Source organism: Ceratotherium simum, chromosome 8 (assembly GCF_057802395.1).
Source record: "Ceratotherium simum simum isolate JZ-2026a chromosome 8, ASM5780239v1, whole genome shotgun sequence".
NCBI classification, from domain to species: Eukaryota; Metazoa; Chordata; class Mammalia; order Perissodactyla; family Rhinocerotidae; genus Ceratotherium; species Ceratotherium simum.
Genome location: NC_141907.1, coordinates 77,571,788 through 77,596,117, shown reverse-complemented (window position 1 = coordinate 77,596,117; position 24,330 = coordinate 77,571,788). Strand labels below are relative to the sequence as shown.

Below are 24,330 nucleotides of genomic sequence, written 5' to 3'. Positions count from 1 at the left end.
GAAAAGATATGGTGAAACATGCACAGAAGGTATAAAAAGTGTGTGGTACTCCTATTGTTTAGAGTTTTACTATCAAATCTAAAATCCATCAATGTGTGGGCTCGGGACAGGACTAGGATGAGGCAAACCTGGAGGGTACAGCTTCAGGGGGCAGGTCTGACAGCGGCAACCCTGCCCTTGCCCCCTTCAGGGGCCTGAGAGTGAGTGCATCCTCCCTGGCCTTACCCTAGTCCTGGCCCTGTGTGGGCTGTCCAAGGATCAGAGAGGTGTACAAAATTTATTTGTAAGAACTTTCAGTCCAGAAATTTAAGCCAACCCAAAGCTTTCACTCTTCCGTTCAGGCCCCAGTAGACGGACACTCACGGTCCCTCACTGATGGGTAGACTGAGGCAAATCATGCTCAGAGCTACTTATTCTTCTCTTTGGGCATCAATAATACCACATAAATAAATTTTAGTAGATATGTTAAACAGACTCAAAGGTATTTTTGCCCCGCGGTGTAGGAAAATTGGAGATAATTCTTTATACAGGAGCCTCTGTGCTTTTTTTCCCCCTAATAATTAGTGAAGTCACTTTCTTATCTCACACCACCTGCTTCCCTGAGTTGGTAACCTCTGCCAGTGGTTTCAATTCTCCAATACAAGAAGTCTGGAGATGATTGTTCAAAGTTTTTAAGGATTGCTCTGTTGGGTAATATAAATATAAGCAGTGTGTACTGATTTGGAACCATTTGGAAAATTTCAATGTCAGTATTTGATAGAAAAGAGAGCTGAGAGGGAATGTTGAGGAGGAAAGAGACAGTTAACAAAGGTAATGAGATCAGAGTGAGAACAATGAGGAAAACCAGGTATGAGTATTTTTTACAGGATTAAAAATTTCTAATTCACCTTCAGATTGGTAGGGACTGGCATCTCCTAGGCGTCTGCAGCATTGGGAATTGGCAACAAGAGTTGTGATAGATCAGAATAAGAGGAGCTCAGCTCCATTCAATTGTCCAGCGCTTCTGCACCATAGGGCTTATAAGTACCTTCCTAGATGCATACATTTCACAGATGAGTAAACAATTTGAAATTGAAAAAGAAAAAGAAGTGGGGAGAGTACTAACGTGGGTTTGCCAAGTACTTTCTGTTGAGTAAGGACATTAAAAAAATCAGCTACCACTTATTATGATAAACATTTAACTCTCCAAGAGTAAGAATGGCAAAATCTCAGAGGGAAGTAGGATCTTCCCCCAGGAAAGGAAGGTTGGCATTTTACAGATGCTTCTCTGTCTGTCTGTCTGTCTGTCTGTCTCTCTCTCTCTCACACACACATATGCATACTCTTTACTTTGTCATTAATATTATTTTCTCTTTTCAACATAGACTGGTTAAACCTTTGCCACGGACTGGCCCTAGTCCGCAGATAGACATTCGTGAACCGCAGGTTTTCCAACCCACCTTATAGAAAGCAATAAGTTAAGATACTCTAGAAAGATATATGCCTATTTCACTCCTTAAAATCTTTACGATGGGTGTTTTTTAAAAATGTAATACTACTCTGACCGCAGAGATTTTTTTCTTTGAAAACCACATGTCAAATACCACCTGCATTAATATACATTAATTTATTTTACTTTTATAATCTCTTATAGTAGAAGGCTAAAACTTTCCTAAGCTTTTTTTTTAAAATGAATGTTCTTTGTTTTAAAATGTTTATTTATTTTTTTATTTATTTATTTTTGAGGAAGATTGGCCCTGCACTAACATCTGTTGCCAATCTTCCTCTTTTTTTCGTTTTTCTCCCCAAAGCCCCAGTACATCGTTGTGTATCCCAGTTGTGGAGTTGTAGCTCTTCTATGTGGGATGCCGCCTCAGCATGGCTTGATGAGTGGTGAGTAGGTCTGTGCTCAGGACCCGAACCAGTGAACCCTGGGCCACCGAAGTGGAACACGTGAACTTAATCACTACGCCACCAGGCAGGCCCCCAAGCTTTTGGTACTTATATTATATTAACTTATATTCCTATGTTCCTTGAATAATTGTGTTATTGATAAAATTCACAAATCTTTATTTTGAGAGGACTGGAGGCAGAACACTTGATGATCTTCTTGTCTTCAGAAGATCAACGCCCCATCTAGTGGAACATTAGACACAGGAGGTTTCCGTGACCACTTTTGCAGAGTTCAGGTGTCAATAACATGACCCATTAGGTGAACTGTAGAAATAAAGCATAGAGGAGCATCAACAGCCATCATTCAAACCGAGTTGTTTATAGTCTCTTCTACAACACACCAGCTACTCCAGATGAGAGTCTGCTGGTCTGCAAGGTGCCCTAATTTGCATGGACTTTCACTGACCTACCTGTAAGCACACAGCAAGCACACACCTGCCTGAGAGGTTAGGCCCTCTGTTTATATGTCATTGCTTACTTCAGGGAAGTATAATAAAGCAAGACAGCACCGATAAAAACTGAAGACGTTAGAGAGGAATTAGGAATAGCAAATGATCAGATTAAGTAATAGAGGGAGAGTGATAAAGGATAAGACAGCACCAAAAGTCAAACAAATTGATTTATATCCAGGAAACTGTGAGCCCTGACAATTTCTTTCATGGAGTTAAAGCACAGCAAGGTAAAATTCTTTAATTTATAGGTCTTGCAAAATATGAACTGGGTTTGCTGGAGAAAATTTGAGGCCAAGGGAGCTTGAGCCTCTGAATGCACAGTTGGCCAACTGGCTTGTGATAGATCCAAGGTCCACAGAGAGGCAATGAGTACAGGCAGCTCCAGGAGCTTCTGGCAAGTCCACAAGGACACCCTTTCTACTCTACACGGTGTCTTCAAATCTTGGTTGAGAAATATTAAGGTGATAGGTACTTTTCTTCAGTGCACTTTTAGGAAGGAAATGATTGTTTCCTTGAAATAAAATTGGTTCTGCTATATAATAGGAGTATAAATGGGAACTGTACCATAGGAAGGTGGGAAAACCAGATGAGGAGTCAGGAAACCTGGGTTCTGGTCTTAACTTTGCTAAAAACCAGCAATGTATTGCTATGGGAAAACTACAACTATCTCTAGACTTTTGTCCCCACTTGTAAAATAAAAGTTTTAAATTTGATCTTTAAAATCCCTTTTAGCTCTAAAATGTTATAATGCATAATGTATTTTATATCTCCTGAGGAAGCATTTCACATAAACATTAATTTCATTGTGGTGTTTTACCCTGTTAGGGAAGATTTTCAGACTAAAATCAACGTACAACATTGCCCAGTTTTAAAACATTCTAAGGAGTAGATGAAAGTGATTTTGAAGAAAATATGTGATACTACAGATATAACAAAATAAAGACACTACCTCATATAAATATATCAAGATAAAAATGAGAATTAGTATGGTTAACTAGAATAAAACAGATTATACCTGTCATTGTTATAATAAAGTCATATATAAAGAAAATCTCACACATCTTTTTTGTTTTTTTTTACATTTCCTTTCTAAAACATTTTTCCTAACAGTGAATTGCATTAAACCTGTGATCCATCACAGTTTAGAGATCATTACTGAGGCTACAGTCAGGAATAAAGTCTTAGTCACAGGAAACCGACTCCTCATGCACTGAGGACTATGATTCAGGCTCTCTTGGCTTTCTTGCTCCCCCTTTGGATAGGAAGTGATTTCTCTTTCAATGACTTGGTTGGTCATGCATCTGCAAACCCCACTGTCAGTTTTCTTCCTGTCTTTGTTCTGATCTGTGCCCTGGGCCAGTGAAAGGGGAGGTTCTGAAGCTCGAAGACAGCAGCACTAAGTTCATTTGTCCTCGGGCTTCTGGAGGGGTTTGGCCACCCTAGGCGTGTCAGGAGATAAGCGGACAGGAGGAGAAAAAGGTCAGCGTATTTCTTCCCTGTCCACTCTGGCTTTGGCTCTGCGGCTGTGTCCCCCTCACGTGGCTGAGCTCTCACTTGCTCTAGAAACACTGCTGCTTCCACGTGCCCAGTAGCCTGATGGTGGCAATGCGTTCCCACTGTTGCTAGTCCTTGGCTGGCTCACCATCTTTTACTAGTTCCTTTAATCTTACCCGTGACTCTGAAAATAGTACATTCATTCAAGTCTCTTCACAACCCCAATGAGGGTGTCTCCTGCTGACTAGTAAGTACACTATCTTTCACGAGTTTTTAAAGTTTTCCTGTTAACAGATTTAGTGAAAGTATGTACTTTCACTAAAAGGTAAAATAAAAGGTGCACTTTTATTTTAAAGTGAGGCTTAATTGTTAGTAGTTTCTGTGAATTTTTAAAAATAACAATATTGGGCCGGCCCCGTGGCTTAGCGGTTAAGTGCGTGCGCTCCGCTGCCGGCGGCCCGGGTTCGGATCCCGGGTGCGCACCGAGGCACCGCTCCTCCGGCCATGCTGAGGCCGCGTCCCATATACAGCAACTAGAAGGATGTGCAGCTATGACAGACAACTATGTACTGGGGCTTTGGGGGAAAAATAAATAAATAAAATCTTTAAAAATAACAATATTACATAAAAGAAAACATTTTTCTGTAGTGGTAGGAAGCTTTTTATTTACTGTGGTCTTTCACTGAGACAACATGCTCACGGCCAATACTAAAAGAGCTGATGATGGAACAGTCTCCATTATGCCTTTTTCTTTCTCTTAGACCTTCCTTCTCACCCTACTGATAAATAAGTCAATCCCTCCTACACCCCCCCCCCCCAAGAAACAGGAAAAAGAAACCTATCCAAATCTTTTTGGATACACTAATTCTTATCAGTGCCACTTTACACCTGAGAAAGCAACAATTTCTATTTCGTGATTTTGTTTTTTCAGACTTCTTAACATTTACGTGGCAATCACAGGTATAAGATTGACTTTCCAGTGTTACCACACAGCACATCATAGGGCATCCACAAAAGACTGAAGATACTAAAATAAGCCAACTGATAACTGAGCTTTGATATACTGAGCTGTCATCATCTCTCTTTTCACTTAACGAATTCTTTGAAAGGAAGTTGGGAATAAAAGGCAAGGAGCAAAATGCCCAGTTGCCCGACAGAGATTTCTTTAGACTAAAGATCACCTAACACATTTGTCTCTCCTTCCTTTTTTCTTGTTAACTGTGTCTGATCCTGCTGTACAGGTGCTAGTTGATACATTTTACCTGTGTGGCTCCTCCTTTTTCTTCCACCATTAACTCTTCCTGGATTCAGAAAATTTTTGAAAAGATTTTGCCGAACTGCACCCTTAGATTGAGTCTTAGAATCTCCAATCCCATAACAAAACTAAGACGCAATTTATAAACTCTTTATTAAAGTTATAGCATTGTGGCATTTGGCACGTGTTTTACTTTTGATGGACAAATTTTGGTCATGTGTACATACTCCAAACTGTGGAAATTGCTACAGGGATAACAGTACATCTCAAAAATCCATGAAATCAATGCCCGTGGTATACTGAGGTTTTTCCCGCCCCCATCCCACTTCTTTCTCTTTCTCCTTTTTTTAAGGGTTAAACTGGGTGGTTTTCAGAGTTTTACAAGAGAACTATTAGTGAAAAACAATCTGATACATTCAACTTACTAAGGCCGTACTCTTTCCCTCTAATCTTTCAGCAGGACCCAAGGGAGGCTAAAGTTTAGATCAGTCTATTCTCCACAAGAACTTTGATTCACTATTAAATTCCGTCTAATGAAGATGACTTTGCCATCCCACGGCCATCAGCAGGCTATGTGTGGGACAATGCAAAACCCACCTTGTATAGAGGAACATTGTTCTTTCTTCTTAGTTACCCCAGTTGAATAGAATCTCATGGAAACTCACATGCACAAGAGACCTGTAAAATCAGTAACAGTATTAATCTCTAGGGTGCCTTTGTAAGTCAAGTTAAGGAAATAACTATTTTGCCTAAGTACACACTTGTTCATGTCTTACAGCTTGTCATGTTTATGATAAGAGCAAACAGCTGAGACAGAGAGAAAGCAACAGGGAGAGAGAGAGAGGCAAAGGGATTTTTCTCAATGATAAAAGTAAGGCTATAACATAAAATATAATCTAACTATTTGCAGAGTGTGCATTAATCAGATTGAATCTAATTTTCCTGTCCTTCCTGCCTTGCAGATTAGAAATTAAAAAGGAGAATGCACAAGTTTGAGAATTCTGGAGCTCACTTTAATACTTAAAGAATTTCTGATATGTTAATCATACATACTGGGAAAAATCACAAATTATGAAATGTTTTGATTCTGAAATTAAGCTATTCTATTTAATAAAATCCTATAGTTACAATGTTTACTACTTCTACTTATTTACTATTTACTTCACACAACACATTAAAAATTAGGCAAAATTAGACAAACGCAGCCTTATAAATAGTAATTTTTCTGTGGTTGATAATGATACAAGCTAGTGCAAGAGGCAAAGATTTGTGTTTTTAGGAGGCAGTAGAGCATAATGGTTATATGCATGGGCTCTTACATTCCATCATCTACTACTCTGTAACTTGTTCAAATTGCTTAACCTCCCTGAGCCTCAGTTTACTCATTTGAAAAGTGAGAATTACTCCTCTGTAAAACTACTGCTTAAGTTGTATGTTGATGTGAAGGGTTACTGAGATAATACATGTAACACACTTAGAAGAGTAATTGAAACATTAAGTAATAAACATGTTACTATTTTTTTTTTTATAATTTTTATTTATTTATTTATTTTCTCCCCAAAGCCCCAGTAGATAGTTGTATGTCATAGCTGCACATCCTTCTAGTTGCTGTATGTGGGACGCGGCCTCAGCATGGCTGGAGAAGCGGTGCTTCGGTGAGCGCCAGGGATCCGAACCCGAGCCGCCAGCAGCGGAGCACGAGCACTTAACCGCTAAGCCACGGGGCCGGCCCTAAACGTGTTACTATTATTAATATTTTATTCATCAGACACCATGCCTGCCGTCTGATGGGGAAAAACAGCTTCAAAGTGATGGAGTAGAAATACTTAACATATTAGAGGTCAAATAATGGTTTAAAAAATATCACAATTTATATACATTATTGAACATACAGCAACATTTTAATTCTTAATAACTTTTTTTCTATTAAACTGGTTAGAAAAACAGGTGATTCCACTCTAGTTGTGATGGAGTAGTTCCTATTAGACCAACTTTCCCATTGAGAGTAACTATAAACTATGGAAAAGAAGACTTAAAAAGATAATTACTAGAGGCACTGGAGGGTAAATAAAAGCAGGCAAAATCTGGAGGGGACTTGATTTTTGGAAGAAGGGAACAGCTTTTATGAGTTTATTTTTTGTGGCTTTTTGCCTGAGGGCAGGGCCACTCAGTGATGTAAGGAGCATCTAAAACTTGGATAGAAATCTTCAGTCTTAATGACCTGAAGATTTAGAGGACAGAGTTTGAGGCTGTCACAGCAACTGGGAAGTGAGAGAATATACTGGGATGGATAGTGTCCCCTCGAAATTCATGTCCACCCAGAATCTGTGAATGTGATCTCATTTGCAGATAGAATATTCACAGATGTAATTAAGATAAGGTTATATTGAATTAGATGGGTCCTAATCCAATGATGGTGTCCTTTTACGAAGACGGAATTTTTGACATAGACACACATGGAAGAAAAATGGCCATGAGAAGATGGAGGCAGAGATGGGAATATGCAACTGTGAACCAAGCAGTGCCAACTATTGCTGGCAACCACCAGAACCTATGAGAGAGGTATGGAGAGGTGTATCCTCCCTCAGAGCCTCCAGAAGAAACTAACCTTGCCAATACCTTGATTTTGGACTTCTAGCCTCCAAAACTATAAGGGAATAAATTTCCCATTTTAAGCCACCCAGTTTGTGATACTTTGTTATGGAAGCTCTAGGAAACTAATACAGGCAGAAAACAAGGGAAAGGAGAAAAATTAACAGAGGATACCCCAAATTCTGAGTACAAAATCTGCCACTCTCTCTGGCTGGCCCCTGAATTGCACATGTATGGAGTAGCTAAGGCTAAAATAATTGAACACACTTTCATCTGCTTCACTCCACAGGGATACAGAGTTTGGAGTTTGAATTCAGCCAAATTAACTACCTGCGGAAATAGCAACAACAAAAACAATAACAAAAACCACAATACTCTTTGGAAGAATATAGGAGAATCCAGAGTCTTTACAATATATCACTCACAAGATACAATATATATTTACAATATATAACTCACAGAATACCATTTTAAATTACTAGGCACATAAACAGAAAAATATAACCCTTACTCAAGAGAAAAAGTAATTGATAAAGATTGACTCTTAGATGACTCAGATGTTGGAATTATCAGATAAGGATTTTAAAGCAACTATTATAACTATGTTCAAGGACATAAAGGAAAATATGACCATGATGAGCTAACACATAGAAAATCTCAGCCAAGAAACAGAAACTATGAAAAAAACACCATTAGGAAGTTATAGGACTGAAATATGAAATGTCTGAAATAAAAAAATACTGAAAGTTTAACAGAAAATTGGAGATGACAAAGAAATCATCAGTTAACCTGAAGATAGATGAATAGAAATTATTCAATCTGAGGAATAGAAAGAATCAGGATTTTAAAAAAATGAACAGAGCCTCAAGATCTGTGGAACGATAGCAGAAAGTTTAACATATGGTTAATTGGAGTGGAAAATTATACGACAAATAATGGCTCAAAAGATCTTAATTTATAGATTTAAGAGTCTCATTGCAGAAACAATGCAGAGAAAACCACACCTAGGCACATCATAATCAAACTGTTAAAAAATAAAGGTAAAGAGAAAATCTTACCAGAGAAAAAGGGCTCATTACATACAGAGAAACAAGAATACAAATGACTTATCATCAGAAACAATGGTAGCCAGAAAACAGTGGAACAACATCTTTAAGATACTGGAAGAAAATTGCCAAGCCAGTCTTCTATATTTGTGAAAATATCAGATATTTAGAAAATCTCCCAAAAATTGGAAAGTAAATAACATACTTCTAAATAACCATGGGTGAAAAAAGAACTCACTGGTGAATTTAGAAAGTATTTTAAACTAATAATGATAACATAAAATTATAAAAATTTGAGCAATGCAGCTAAAGCAGTGCTTAGAGGGAAATTTATCGCTTTAAAATGCTTGTATAAGAAAAGAATAAAGGTATAATGTCAATGGAAAGTAGAAAGACAATTGAGAAATTTAACAAAGTTAACAGTTAGTTGTTCTAAAAAATCAACAAAATTGATAAGCTCCTAGCTAGAGGGATCAAGAAATTAAGAATGTAAATTATATGAATATCAGGAATAAAGAGCGAATATCACTACAGATCTCATAGACCTTAAAAGGATAATAAGAGAATATATGGACAACTTATACTGATATATTAGCAACTTAGATGGAATGGATAAATTCTTTGAATGACACAACTTACCAAAACTGATGCAAGATAAAACAGAAAATCTGAAGAACCTTATATTGTTATAAATTTATCAGCTGATTAGAAAAATAACATTTTTTTCCTCTTCTTTTTATTTCATACCTGATTTTTTTACAGTGTCTTAATGTATTTTGTGTGTCCCATGGACCCCTTTTGTTTTACTTTGTTTGGGCTGCTATAGCAAAGTACCACAGCCTGGGTAGTTTATAAACAACAGAAATTTAATTCTCCAAGTTCTGGAGACTGGAAGTTAAAGGTCAGGGTGCCAGTATAGTTGAGTGAGGACTCTCTTCTGGGTTGCAGACTTCTGTTGTATCCTCACATTGTGGAAAGGGCAAGGGATTTCTCTGGGGTCTCTTTATAAAAGCACTAATCCCATTCATGAGGGTTCTGCCCTCATAACCTAATCACCTCCCAAAGGTCCCACCTCTTAATGCTATCACACTGGGTATTAGGATTTGAACATATAAATTTCGGGGGGACACAAACCTTCAGACCATAGCTCCTTCTTTGGCAGTCAAGGGAAGCCTATGTATCTATTCTCTGAATAACGCATAAAAATATGTTTATGCATGAAGAAAAATACACAATATTACAAAGGAAAATTGTTACATTGAAATACAATTATCAAAATATTTGTTGTAGTATTTTATGTGCTTCCTTATTAACACACTGAATAATATGATCTACTGGTAGATCTAATAACTATCATTATTTCAGAGTAGTGACAGGTATAAATGCTATTTTGAGATATCTGAAATAACAGTAACAGAATATCAAAATATCTGGGGTTGCTATTGGTATTTTATACCTTATTTTGATAGATTTGTTTTCATTGTCAATTATTACCTAAATATGATGTTCACTATGAATGCTCCAAATATGCAAATTCCATAAAGAAAGATCTTACCCACAAAGGTGCTTAATACTAATAATTATTATTATTTTTTACTTTAGCTTTTTGGTTTGCTCCCAAAATAGTGGTAGAAATCAGGTCTGCTTAAGATTACTAACCTTTTGTGAGAGTTCCAGAATCTTGTATCTTGGGATGACATTTTATTTCACATGAGGAATTCAGGGCTTTTTTAAAAGCAGGAACAGATTCGGATTCTGGAAGGAAAGTTGTGTAAATTAGGTGTATAAAGTTGCTATTATCTGCATTTTGCAAAGAAATCTTGGAATGAGGGATGATGGAGAATGGATGAAACTTCTCTAAGAGGAAGGCAAAAGATAAAAGGACGGTTCAGGTGAAAAATGGCACGAGAGAAAGAAACACAAAACTTGGGCCAATCAGAGCTTGCTTTCTATGACATCTTATTCCAATGAAAAAAGATTTAGAATGGAATTTTCGGAATACATCGAAGCAAATTAGTTCCCCTTGCTATAATTAATTTTATTGTGTATTTAATCCAGATATTTTCTTTGTACAGATATTTGAGTCCTTTGTGTCCCCTAGATATCCCTCTTCTGAAGAAGGTCAGTTTTTCTCTTTTTCAGATTGTTGATGAGTTCAAGTCTGCCCAGGGCCTGGCCCTTGATGCTTATGAGGAGTCAGGAAAAAAAGATGCAACATTGATGGACTAAATTTGAAAACAAAGAAACTAAACAATAAGATGAAAGATATAGCTGAACAAAGGTTCAGTTAAAAATATGAAGATATTTGAACCAGTTTTCTATTAGCTTAGGAAAAAAGGAAGAGACGAGATGGAATCAGGTTAGAATGTCCTACCGGGGTTTGATGCTCCCTGGCTTGGCGTTACTGTGTGCAGAGCAATGACTATAGGGCCCTCTTTACCGAATTGAGCTATAGATACCTTCACACATGTGGAATTTTCTTAGGTCCAGATATATATGTCAATAAAAGATTACACAACCTTTTTCCTATTAGAGTTTTGGGCTACCGTTGAAAGTGAAGATGAGAGTAGAAGAAAATAACGTGGGCTCTACAATTTGGTGAGAGAAAATTAGAGTGTTTAAATGAAGGCAAAACAAGCATCAAATGAATAGGAAAGCTTTCAGAAGTTATCTTTTTTTTCCCCTTAAACTTGCTTTATTAAGCACAGGGAAGAAATCTGAAAGTGATTTCTCTCTTTTTTTCCATCACCTTTGTCATATCCTATTGGCTGGAAGCCAGCCACAAGTCCCACTCACACTCAAAATGAGATGATTTGTAGGGTGTCAATGTGGGGTCCCTTGGATCTGTCTGCTACAATTGGCTCTTTGGCCCCCAATAATTCATGTCCCTCTCACATTTAAAATACATTCATTCCCTTCTAAGGTTCCCAAGTGTCCAATCCCATTGTGGCATCAGCTCAAAGTCCATCTATATCAGGTGCAGGTGTGGATGAGGTTCCTAAATGTAATCTATTAAGTGCAGCTCTTGGGGCATAATTCCTCTCCATCTGTGGGATCTGAAACTAAAGAGACAAGTAAGTTATCTGCCTCCAAAACTCCAAACATACAATGATGGGATGGGCATAGGATAACAGGTAAAGACATTCTAGTTAAAAAAGAGGGGAAATGGAGGTAAAAAGAAGTCACTGGTCCAAAGCAGTCCTGAGATCCAGCTGGCCAAACTCCAGTGAAAGTTCCTTCATCATGTGTGAAGGCCTCGGGTTTCAAGACCTATATGGATCTTGGCTCCATCCTCTGGTTTATTGGCTCTGCCCTTTAAATAATTCTAATTTTTCATGAAAGGTAGCACACGTTCGCAGCTGAGTAGTTTTCTCACCTTACTTTGTGGCAGTAGAATTTTGGGAATTCAACAGCCTCTTTTTATCTTGTACTCTCTGTCCCTTTCAATCCAAGCAGGATGTGTTTCTGCTGAAATAATTTCCTTAGGAACTTTGTGGGTCTTCTTTGGATCTCAAAGGGGTTCTTTCCATTAAACAAAAGTCACACCTACAGATCTTTTTCAGATAATCTTTTCTCTACCTCCTGTGTTACAGCTAAGGGACAATACCCTTAGGCTTACTAGAGACCCTATGGTCAGATGGAGAGATGTGTATAGGACACCTTTACAGCCTTTTGCATGATTGAATACTCTGATTTTTTGATCTGAGATTTTAGTGGGAGGTTGTGGAGTCAGAACTTCAGCTTTTTTCTAGAGCATGCTTTCCTGACAGTGAATCTTTTAATTTTAGCATCTTTTGCCAGCTGGAATGGCTGAAAATTTCCCAAATCACCCAGACCTGGTGATTTTTGTTTACACTTCTTCCTTCAATCTCTCTCTTTCCTCTCGCGTTTTACTATAAGCAGTAAGAATAAACCAGCTAGCACCTTCAATGCTTTGTTTGAAAGTCTCCCTAGCTATATAACCAAGTTACCACTTATGAGGCCTGCTTTCCATGTAACTGCAATATCGCTAAATATCCAACCACTACATAACACAGATTCCCCTTTCTCCAGTTTCCAAGAACGTGGTTAACCACCTCCTCTGAGCCCTCTGCGGTGTGTCCTGGCAGTCCATATTTCCATTAACAGCCTGTTCACGGGGATTTAGGCTTTCTCTATCATGCTCCTCAAAATCCCTCCAGCCTCCATCCACTGCTCCGTCCCAAAGCTGCTCTGCTGCTTTAGGGATTTGTTACAGCAGCGTCGCGCTTCCAGGTATCAGTTTTCTATCCTGCATAACAAATTACGAAAAACGGACAGCTTAAAACACCACATCTCTATTAGTTCACAGTTTCCATGGTTTAGGAGTCCGGGGACAGCACAGTTGGCTCCTCTGCTCCAGGGTCTCACCAAGCTGGTATCCAGGTATGGATCAGAGCTGCAGTCTTATCAGTGGCTCAACTAAGTGAGATCCTCTTCCAAGCTCCCTCAGGTTGTTGACAGAACTCTGTGTTCTTGTGCTTGTAGGACAATCCCCATTGTCCTACGTCTGTTGGCTGGGGCTGCTTTGGTTTCCTTGGGGCTGCCCACAGTTTTTGGCCCTCTGGCTCCCTCACAACATGGTACTTTACTTCTTAAGGGTACTAGGACAATCTTTTCACTCTCTCATTTACAAATAATATTATCTTTTTCCATTATTTGAATGAAAATAATACAGGCAGTACGAGAACATGATAAAACAGAATAGATTGCTTTCTTTTGCCACTAATTCATTTTTTGAAAAACCAAAATGAATATGCATCCATTAACTATCAGAAAATGAATACGTAATTTGGCATGGAGGTTCTTTATTTATTAACAAATAATAACTAAAACTACCTTAAATGAACTATTTCAGTTGTCAATAGCTTATTCAATAGAAGTGACTGTTAGGAGTGATAGGTGCTTCTGAGTATTAGGTCCAGTTATATGACTCCTTCCAACCAGTTACAATGAAGGACTACATTTGCTCATCTATATACATAATATAGTTGATGCACTGAGTCACTTGCTATCACTACGTCAGTGGTGAAAAATTGAGCTTTATCTACAGGAAGCCTATCTTTGAATGGTTCTCACTAACAGCTAACAGCAACTCAGGTGCATTTTTGTTGCTTTTTATTCTTTCCTACATTTTCAACTTCCATCTGACTATGTCAGTTGTTGGCACCAATTTAATCAACTAATCCAATTTCAGGGACTGAGATGATTCTAAATTGAGCAGCAATCCCTCCTTGAGAATTTGTTTGTCTATGATTTACCTTTAATTTCAGGGTGTCTCTTTTTCAGGTCAGGACCTCATTGTCTTCTACCTGGGCTATTGCGATTGATCCACGTTTCAAAAATTCTTCAGTGCCCAATTGTCTCCATTGTAGTCTATTTTCTCCATTGCCACCATTGTTGTCTTTCTTAAAACCAAGGCATTTTATTCTTCTGTCATGAAAACCCTTCCAAGAATCCGTCTAACATCTATGTGGTAAGCTAAAACTTATAATTACGGCATAAAAGACCTCCTAGCTTCACTCTACCTCATTTTTGGTACATGTACTTGCTAAATTGAACCTCTTGTTATTTCTTGATTATATAAATATTTTCACACTTACCTAGCTTTGTTCTTGCTTGTCAAGGTCCACGGATTCCTATTCCGTCCTCCACCAGGGAAAAGTTTATTTGTCCTTCAAGGCCCAACTTAAATTGTCAACACTTTTTGTGATGTGTTCTTTGATTATTTTCCCTATCAAGGAACAGATAATTGCTTCTTTACTCCTATATCATCTGTAGATATTCGCCATTGCATTTTTCACTGCCTGTTGTAAACATTTAGGAGTCTATCACCATGTGGCAAGCATCATATCTTTATTTATTCTTGTATTCCTTGACACCAAACACAGAACTTTGAAGGTTTGTTGAAGGATTGGAAAAATTAATAGAGTATGCCTGTAGACCTAGGTAGGACTCTCCAATGCTGCTAGGATAAGATTTAAAAGTATCTGTTCTCTACCTTCAGCAAATGATCAAAGTTAATATCACCCATGATGGGACAAATTGATATCATGTGCCTCCTGATACGATGCACTGAGAAGGACATGACATTACTACTGTGGTATTTTTATTAACAGTGAATAGCCTGAATTTAACCATGAGGAAACATCAGACAAACCCCATTTGAGCATCATTCTAAGAATAACTGGCTAGCATTCTTAAAAGTCTTAAACTCATGAAAGAAGTAAAAGACTGAGGAACTGTTCCAGGTTACAGGAGAGTAAAGTGACACAACAAATGAATGTATCAGGTGATGGTAAATTAGATCTTGAATTAGAAAAAGGACATTAGTGGGTAAATTGTCAAAAATTGAATGAGGTGTATAAATTAGATAATAGTATTACCTAATGTTAATTTCTAATATTACTTCTTTGATTTTGCTTATAGTGCTGTGGTTATATTAGATAACATTTACGGAGTACAGGTGAAAGGTATATGGGAATTCTTTGTACTATTTTTGCAACTTTTTCGTAAGTCTAATATTTCAAAATGAAATTTTAAAAAATTCTATATTTAAAATTTTTAAAACTTATACAAAAAGGTAGTTCTTGCACTTGGCTTGCTCTCCTCAGCCAGTCCACAATTAGTTATGGAATGTTTCCTGTCTGCCAGTTATAATGCTAAGCTATGTGTAGACACAACCTCTGTGCTCCTGGAGCTTACATTCTGGTGGGGGAAGATATTCATTGGCAAATCACTTACAAGAGTGTAAATAACTTTTTTGCTGCTAAAGGCACTTTACCATGGGCTAGGCTGCTGGGGCAGAATTTAAAAGCACCATAACTTTGATTCTAATATTGTAAACTTAAATCCTAATTTTAAATCCTAAGTCATTTACCAATTCAGTCTATACTCAGCACTTCCCTATTCATCATCCCTTATTCACCTTTTTATCTTTGTGTTACAAGGACAACTCCCCAAACAGGCAATAAGAGATGAAATTAGCTTTCTCTTCTGTCTTTGCATTTTCCTCAGGTCTTGTGCCCAGTACACAATAAATGTTGAATAAAATATTTGTCTATTAAAGTTTTACTTTAACTCTTTAAAATCTGTGCATGTATTTTGAAATTCACATAATAGTAATACAGAATCCTAAAGTCTCTGTAAAATAAATACAAATCTTTCAAAATAAGAAACGCAATATACAAATTTGCATATGTGTATGTATATTGCTGTGGACATCAGACAATATTAGATGTTGATTGCTTATATATTTATGTTCTATCTATTTAAATTATAAGTAAATAAAAACATTTGAATATCCAGTGACCAGACTGTCTCTATTGTTCTTTACAGAAATTACTCTTTCTTTACCTCTGAAGGCGGTACAGTGGCCAAGCAATCACACCTGAGAGACATCCCCTAATAAAACTATATGCAAACAGGTAGTATGCACTTGGTTGTATGTAATCATTATGATGGCTTCAATAAACTGGTTTGAAGCTGAAGTTTTTCATTTTGCTGCCTGACCCCGTTTTTCTTGTGATTAATGGAGCACTTTTGGTTCTGTCTGTGACCATAAAACTTAATATACACAGGACTTAATTCATAGCCTTAGCCTTACGAGAACACTCTATGATCGACTGAGTTCAACAAAATTGACATAGGCTGTCTTAGAGCCCAGAGATGTGGAAAACCGGTGAACCAAGAATAAAAATGCTGGCTGACAATTCTGTGTCCGACAAGGGCCTCTCTGCCTTTGTCTGCTGTCAGTAAGTTAGGACAATGGTATTGGAGAAAGTGCTCTGACAACCAAAGTTCAAAGAACATAATGAAGTATTTGCATTCATATTTGATTTTCTGGCCCAAGTAATAAATGGCACTATATATATATATAGGATTTCTTCAACTTTAATAGATAAACTTCTTTTTTTGCTCTTCGTGGGCCTCAAGGTACAAACTCTTAAGAATGAACATTTTAGTCTCCCAATGATGATCTAAATCTTCATATTTTAAACTTTGGATCAATTGTTCGCTGTGCAAGAAATGTTAAAGACTGCAGTCCTATCATGTTTTCTTCCACCTTTCATTAAGCTTTCAAAATCCCTGCTATGAATAGAGTTTTTCTCTCTCGGGGCCTTTTAATTTTTAATCACTTGTTGTCTCAAATGCTGATCATATTTCTGAGAAATTACTTTATGTAAAAAATGGAGCAAGATAGAGTTGCCTCATACCTTTTTATCTTTCCTGAGAAATTATTTGGACCTAAAGTCGTGGTGACAAGGTTGCTTCTAATAGGTTCTGTTGCCATGGAAGCAGGCTGTTGAAAAGAGCAAGACCCAAGGCCCCGAAGTCTTTGCATGTTCATATCCATATGCACACGTATACAAACCTTTGCTTGAGATGGCAAAAAGTGTACAATTACACTTGCTGGCAATGCAATATTTTTCAAAAACAAAAGTTATAGATGCTAATATAGCAGAGCTCAGCTAATCACATACAATCAGGATTCTTTTATGCAATAAATTGGTGATTTGAAATAATTTTTTTTTTTTTTTGGTGAGGAAGATTAGCCCTGAGGTAACATCTGTTACCAATCCTCCTCTTTTTGCTGAGGAAGATTGGCCCTGGGCTAACATCTGTGCCCATCTTCCTCTACTTTATACGTGGGACACCCGTCACAGCATGGCTTGATAAGTGGTGCATAGGTTCGCACCCAGGATCTGAACCTGAGAACCCTGGGCCGCCGAACAGGAGCATGTGAACTTAACCACTATGCTGCTGGGCCGGCCCTGAAATAAATTTTTAAAAATATTTTTAGGAACCAGAGAGAAGTTATCCTTCAAGATCTGAAATGAACAAAATAAGGAAGGAAGGAAGGAAGAAAGAAAGAAAACAGAATCAACTATTTACTTACAAGCACACACACCAAGCTGTGTATGTGCTCCATAAGGATAGGATCAATGTCAATCATGTTTTCTTTTTCTATTGTCATTGCTTACCACAGTGCATTGCACATAATAGGGGCTCAATAAATATTTGAGTGACTGACGACATAAGTGTAGCAAATACCAAGGTTGGTAGCAAAGAGATTTGACTAACTACGGTGTTGAGAATCCCAGGGAGAAAGTAGTAGCCCTCAGAGAGTCCTGTATATGAAAGCAGCCAGACTCAGCTAGAGCCACCTCTTAGGGTGAGAGGTGCTTGGGGAACTGTCCCACTGCAGGAGTTACAGTGGAACACACAATGCACAGTGCTCCAGAGCTGTTGGCCATCCCTGGACCTGGTCCAGGCAAACAGTCAATAATAGGAAACTGAAATGGAGTAATACAACCATCCAACACATGGGAAAGCTATAGGGCTACAGGAAATCCAAGCAGTCAGGTCATGAGCAGTCTAACAACTGCTAGCACAGTGCATGCCCTGGGAATGGTAGTATATGCAGTCACAGAAGGCTTTCGACACAAACGTACAGGTGTCTTTTCCTCACTATTGCAGTACTGTTTAGGGATTAGTATTTGACATATTCACTCTTCTCTAGACCATAGATATATTTTTAAATAGATGCATCAAAAGAAAAAGACATAATCTCTTTTAAATTTTTAAAATATTGTATTTTGAAATAATTTTAGACAAAACTGCAAAAATAATACAGAGAGGTCCTATATAACCTTTTTCCAACTTCTCCTAATGTGAACATCTTACATAACCATAGTACAATGATCCAAACCAGGAAAGTAACATCAGTACAACAGTGTTAACCAACTGAAAAGCCTTATTCAAATTTCCTCAGTTTTCCCACCAATATCCTTTCTCTGTTCCAGAAGCTATCCAGGATCCCACATACCTTTTGGTTTTCGTGTCTCCATAGTCTCCTCCAATCTGAAGTCACAACCTCTTAAACAAGAGGAAATTTTTACTTTTCGTCAGAATAATATGTTAAAAGTTAAATTTTCAACTACTGTTATTAGTGTTTCTTGGGTCCTCCCTCACTTTCAGAGAACAGCCAAGAAAAGGAAATAAGAGGCTGTGTTTAATTGGGGAGAAGACTTACAGCTTTCTCCTACAGCCCAGGCTTCTCCAATAATTACTTTGTGTTGTTCAGCTTTATAGTTCTGCAGAATTGTTGGGGGACCATTCAAAATCACCAGACCACTCACTTGTTAGTTAACTAGTTACAACAATTGTGAAAGAGACTAGAGTAGATGAGTAAAGAAAAAGCCAAGTGAGCTTTATTCAGGAGGACATTCTGCTGATGAGAACTAGAAATATATTAGTATATATTCTAGTAAATAGTCTAGTAATAGTATACTAGTAAATATTCTAGAAATAAACTAGAATCCAGATTATGAATACCATCCAAAGGACAGCGTCTGGGACAGAGCTCACGAGCTCCAGGGCCAGACAGGTATCGTAAATAAGTGGAGTGAGTACAAGAAACAGGGCATGTGTGATGACAAAAAGCACAGTGCGTGGTGACAATGGCAAGTGGCACTCTGGCTCAAAGTCAGGAATGCGATGAGGGTGTGGTGACCTAGAGCGTGCACACCACATCGAAGAGGGCAGCTGGTATTCAGCTTATTTAGAATTTACAACCAGAGTGTGAGCCCAGGGTTGCGAGATCCTCAGACGTTTTTTCCAAGGGGACTTTTTTTCCCCAAGAGAATTTTTTGTGAAAATTCTTATTTGTAAATGTTAGTAACTAATTGGTCTGTGTGGGCTGATTCAAGAGTTGCTCTTAAAACTCCCTCAGCTCCTGAATTGTCCAAGTATTCCAAGGCCTTTCTCAGTCAATCAGGGGTCAGTCTTCTTCCAAATGCTGTGAAGAGAAAAAACTGGAGTTGATAAGCCTATGCTTGCTTCTCCTTCTCCCTGCCTTGGAGTGGTCATTGGTAAAGAGGGGTTTGAACAGATGCTGGTCCACTGCCATTGGCTGGTCCTTGCTGACTCAGATAGCACTCAGGCTATGGTAGTCTCTTTGAGCTCTAGCATGACAGCTCTCCCCACCTCACATGCCACACTCAGCTGTTGCTCTCCACTGCCCAGAAACCAGGGCAGACTGACGACGTCCAGGGGAGCTTCCAGTATTATCCAGAATCTGTTCTGATGATAGCCTTCCTTGACAAAATCTTTGGCCATTTTGCCTAGCTCTAGTTTTTGGCCTAGACTCCTGCTTTTCTCAGGGTAGTTTTACTTTACTTGATTCTTTCATCTGCCCTACATCGGAGCCTTACTCTGTGCACTGTGGTCTACCCCATACCAACAAGACTCCTCAACTCTGAGTTTTGACAAGTAGGGACAGTAGGAGTTGGAACTTCCATTTTTTTCCTCCCAGGAAGCTGAAGCCTCCTCACACAAATTCATCTACCTTTCCCCAGTAACCAGCCCTACTGAGGTATCATTTGCTAAAACACTAAGTAAACAAACAAAGAAATAGTGTGGTTACAACTTCTTGGAAGACAGAGGGTGCAGGTCATATCACATTTGCATAATTCAGTGGGCCTTCAAGTGACTCAACGGAAAACAAAGAGGATCTGGCCAATTGTGACCTGCAGTTCTCATCCTTAGACATGAGAGGCTGCCCTAAATTACGAATTTTTCCCTCAACTGGCACTTGATATAATCTTTACCTTAATAGACACACTGTTACCCAGATTTAAACAGAATGATAAACTTGAAGCAATTTCTTATAGGGTCAATATAGAAAGTAAGGTCAAAGAAATACAGAATTATTACTTAAATATAATTGTTTGGCAGAAAAATCTTACCTCCTCATTCTGAAATTGAAATTGAAATTGGAATTGAAAATAAGCAAATTTATAACAAATCTTTGATGGTAGAAAGTACAATTCATATACCTGGTTTAATATACATATTCAAATATCTGCAAGAAAACTCTAGTAAGCACTTATATATTCCATGTTTAGGTACATCTTTGTTACTGGGTAGATCTTCCTTTTAACCTTCTGCACTAAGTGAATAGCCAAAGAATGCCTCAGTCCTCCATGAATCTGCAACTATTTCTCCTCTGTGGGTTTTTAGCAAGAATTAGTCTGGATACCATTTTATGGCAAGGATACAAATGGTTCTGTGTTTCAAAGATTCTTCAGTACTGAATTTCCTCCTTGATCTGGAAGAATACTTTATTCTCCTTTTTTCTCTTCCAGGTTTTCCCAAGTGACCTGAGAATTGTTTCAAACTTGTACTATGCATGAACTTTCTGGATAGATGGTAGTGGGTTCGTGAGATTTACAAGAGACAACACTTGGGGAAAAGCTCCCAGTCTGGGAGTCAGAGAGCTGGATTTTGTCTTCTGAGTGCTGAGAGACTCCACTGCTCACTGGTAAAGGGAGAAAATAATATTGGCTCTGTCTGCCTTACAAGGCTGTGTGAGAAATAAATGAGATAAAAGATGATTATTTGAAAATTCCCAAAAGCACAAACGTAAAATATTAATCCAGGGTAGAAAACTTTGTGAGTTTCAAGGTTAAAAAGTTAGTGCTAATCTAATTAAAAAGTCAATATTGTTGAGAGAAGGAAGTCAAGATGGCGGAGTAAGCAGACTCTGAACTTACCTCCTCCCGCGGACACAGCCAATTTACAACTACTCATGGAAAAATTACCCCTGAGACAGAACTGAAAACTGGATAAAAGGAACTCCTGCAACAACGGACAATCCTAACTGAGGTAGAAGAGGCAGAAACTCCCTTCTGGAGAGGAAAACGCCACCTTCACAAGCCGCCAGCTTCATGGCCAGCCGGGAGCAGCCCACAGGTACACAGCCCTCCCTGGAGGAGCGGGGCCCTGAGACGGGGAGCGCCCCCGCTGTGGGCATTTTGTGGACCCAGCACAATCGAGGCGAGTGGCATAATATCTGACTTTGCCTGCTACTAAAACATTGGGGAACACCCCCAGAAAACCCGGTTCACAAAGAAACTAAAACCGGCTCTTAAAGGGCCCGTGCACAAACTCACCCATCTCAGAAAACATCCTAAAATCACCAGAAAGAAAGGTGCACAGTGCTGTGGTGAAAGACTCACCTGATAGGGCCTGAGTGCATCTTGGTGAGAGGTGAGACCTCTCCAGAGACTGGGACATTGGTGGCGGCCATTGTTGCGGCCTGGTGTGGGCATGCTGACACAGATGCCATTGGAGTTCTCCCTGGGGCCTGCTAGCCCATGGTCTGCCCCACCCGCTAGAGCACCGATTTAATCCAGCTCAGCCAGGGCAGGCAGCCCACCCTAGAGACTGGCCCCACCCAACAACAAACCCTCAGGCAACTTGTGGGCCTGAATAGATTGGTGACTGGATTCTCTCCAGCCTGGCAACTGAGCCACCATCAGTGGGGCAGGGCGTGCACAAGGAGTGGGTGGAGAGTGTGGGGCTCCCGCCGTGGAGAGACTGGGTCTGCTTCAGGAGGTCGGGGCACTCACACGGGGCAGGACTGTGTTGACTGTGTGTGTGGACCTGTGGGCGGCAGGGCTTGTCAGCTGCAGAAGACTTGTGCTTCTCAAAGACCCACATAGGAGGTTTGCCCCACCTTCCAAAGCCTGAAATAATTGGGTGCTCCTGTGCCTGAGGGCAGCCCCACCCAGCTGCAATCCTCAGAGAGCTGACAAGAGGCCTGAAGGCTGGAGGTTTACAGCAATTGTAAGGCCCTAAGCCTAACAACCTGCCACGCTGGGGGCCTCCTCACTTAAAAGAAATACTGCAACACAAATGTGGTATTAGAACTTGCAGCCAACTGTGCTGGGGCTCCCCACACCTGATAAAGAGACTGAAGGGCCCACAACAACTACAAGCAGCTGAGCATTACAACAGCTGGCCAGGAGCATAACTCAGCCTCCCTGGGTGCCTACAGGGAGAGCAAACAAGCCCCAACAGAAGGACACATGTAGCCCACATAGCGGTCACCCCTGGAGCATTGAGAACTGAGGGAAGCACACTGCTGGGCCTCATGAGGCATCACTTATATAAGGTCACCTATCCAAGAGCAGGTGATGTAGCTGACCTACCTAATATGTAGACACAAGCACAGGGAAAGAGGCAAAATGAGGAGGCAAAAGAATACATTCCAAGTAAGGGAACAGGACAAAACCCCAGAAAAGGAACTAAGTGAAACAGAAATGAGCAACCTACCCGACAGAGAGTTCAAACTAAGAGTGTTAAGGATGCTCACTGATCTGGGGAGAAGAATAGATGAACTCAGTGAGAATGTCAACAAAGAAATGGAAGATATAAAAAAGGACCAATCAGAAATGAAGAATACAATACTGGAAATGAAAAATTCACTAGAAGGACTCAAAAACAGAGTAGAGGATACAGAAGAACGGATCTGTGAGCTGGACGAAAGACTAGAAGAAATTACCCAAGCTGAACAGGTAAAAGAAAAAAGAATTAAAAAGAGTGAGGACAGTCTAAGGGACCTCTGGGAAAACATCAAGTGCACTAACATCCGTGTTATAGGTGTCCTGGAAGGAGAAGAGCTAGATAAAGGAGCAGAGAATCTATTTCAAGAAATAATAGATGAAAACTTCCCTAACCTAAGGAAGGAAACAGACATCCAGGTACAGGAAGCACAGAGAGCCCCAAACAAGATAAACCCAAAGAGGCCCAGACCAAGACACATCATAATCAAAATGTCCAGAATTAAAGATAAAGAGAGAATCCTAAAAGCCGCAATAGAAAGTCAAGTTACATACAAAGGAAATCCCATAAGGCTCTCAGCTGACTTCTCAGCAGAAACCTTACAGGCTAGAAGAGAAGGGCACGATATATTTAAAGTGCTAAAAGGAAAAAACTTACAGCCACGAATACTCTACCCAGCAAGGTTATCATTCAAAATGGAAGGAGAGATCCATTTCCCAGACAAGCAAAAATTAAAGGAGTTTGTTAACAAGAAACCAGTGCTACAAGAAATGTTAAAAGGACTGATTTAAGGGGAAAAGAGGAGACCACAAATAGGAAAAATTATCTATTTCCATGATAAGAGGGTAATGGATACAAATGCACAAAAAAGAGGTTAGATATGATATCAAAAACATAAAAGGAGGGAGGAGGGGACTTAAAGAGTAGAGCTTTCAGACAGAGATCAAACTAAAGAGACCATCAATTCTGTATAGAAGAAGAAAGGAACAGAGAAGGACTACTAAAACACTGAGAAAAAAAAACAAGTTAAAAAATGGCAGTAAGTACGTACTTATCAATAGCTACTTTAAACGTCAATGGACTAAATGCTCCAATTAAAAGGCATAGGGTGGCTGACTGGATAAAAAACAAGACCCATATATATGCTGCATACAAGAGACACACTTCAGACCTAAAGACACTCACAAACTGAAAGTGAAGGGATGGAAAAAGATACTCTACGCAAATGGCAATGAAAAGAAAGCTGGAGTAGCAGTACTCATATCAGACAAAATAGACGTTAAAACAAAAACTGTAAAAAGAGATAAAGAAGGGCATTACATAATGATCAAGGGAACAATCCAACAAGAGGATATAACACTTGTAAATATCTACGCACCCAATGTAGGTGCACCTAAATATATAAAGCAAT

General features: G+C 39.0%; 1 long non-coding RNA gene across 1 annotated transcript in view; it reads left to right on the top strand.

Moving 5' to 3' along the window:
* The window catches only part of LOC147916511 (uncharacterized), a 51,696-nt gene extending 29,168 nt beyond the window's left edge, over positions 1–22,528 (top strand). The window contains exons 2-4 of the long non-coding RNA XR_015553017.1: positions 14,079–14,265; positions 16,128–16,216; positions 20,939–22,528. This is a non-coding gene — a long non-coding RNA (uncharacterized LOC147916511). The remainder of the gene's footprint in view (positions 1–14,078; positions 14,266–16,127; positions 16,217–20,938) is intronic.
* The last annotated feature ends 1,802 nt before the right edge of the window (positions 22,529–24,330 follow it).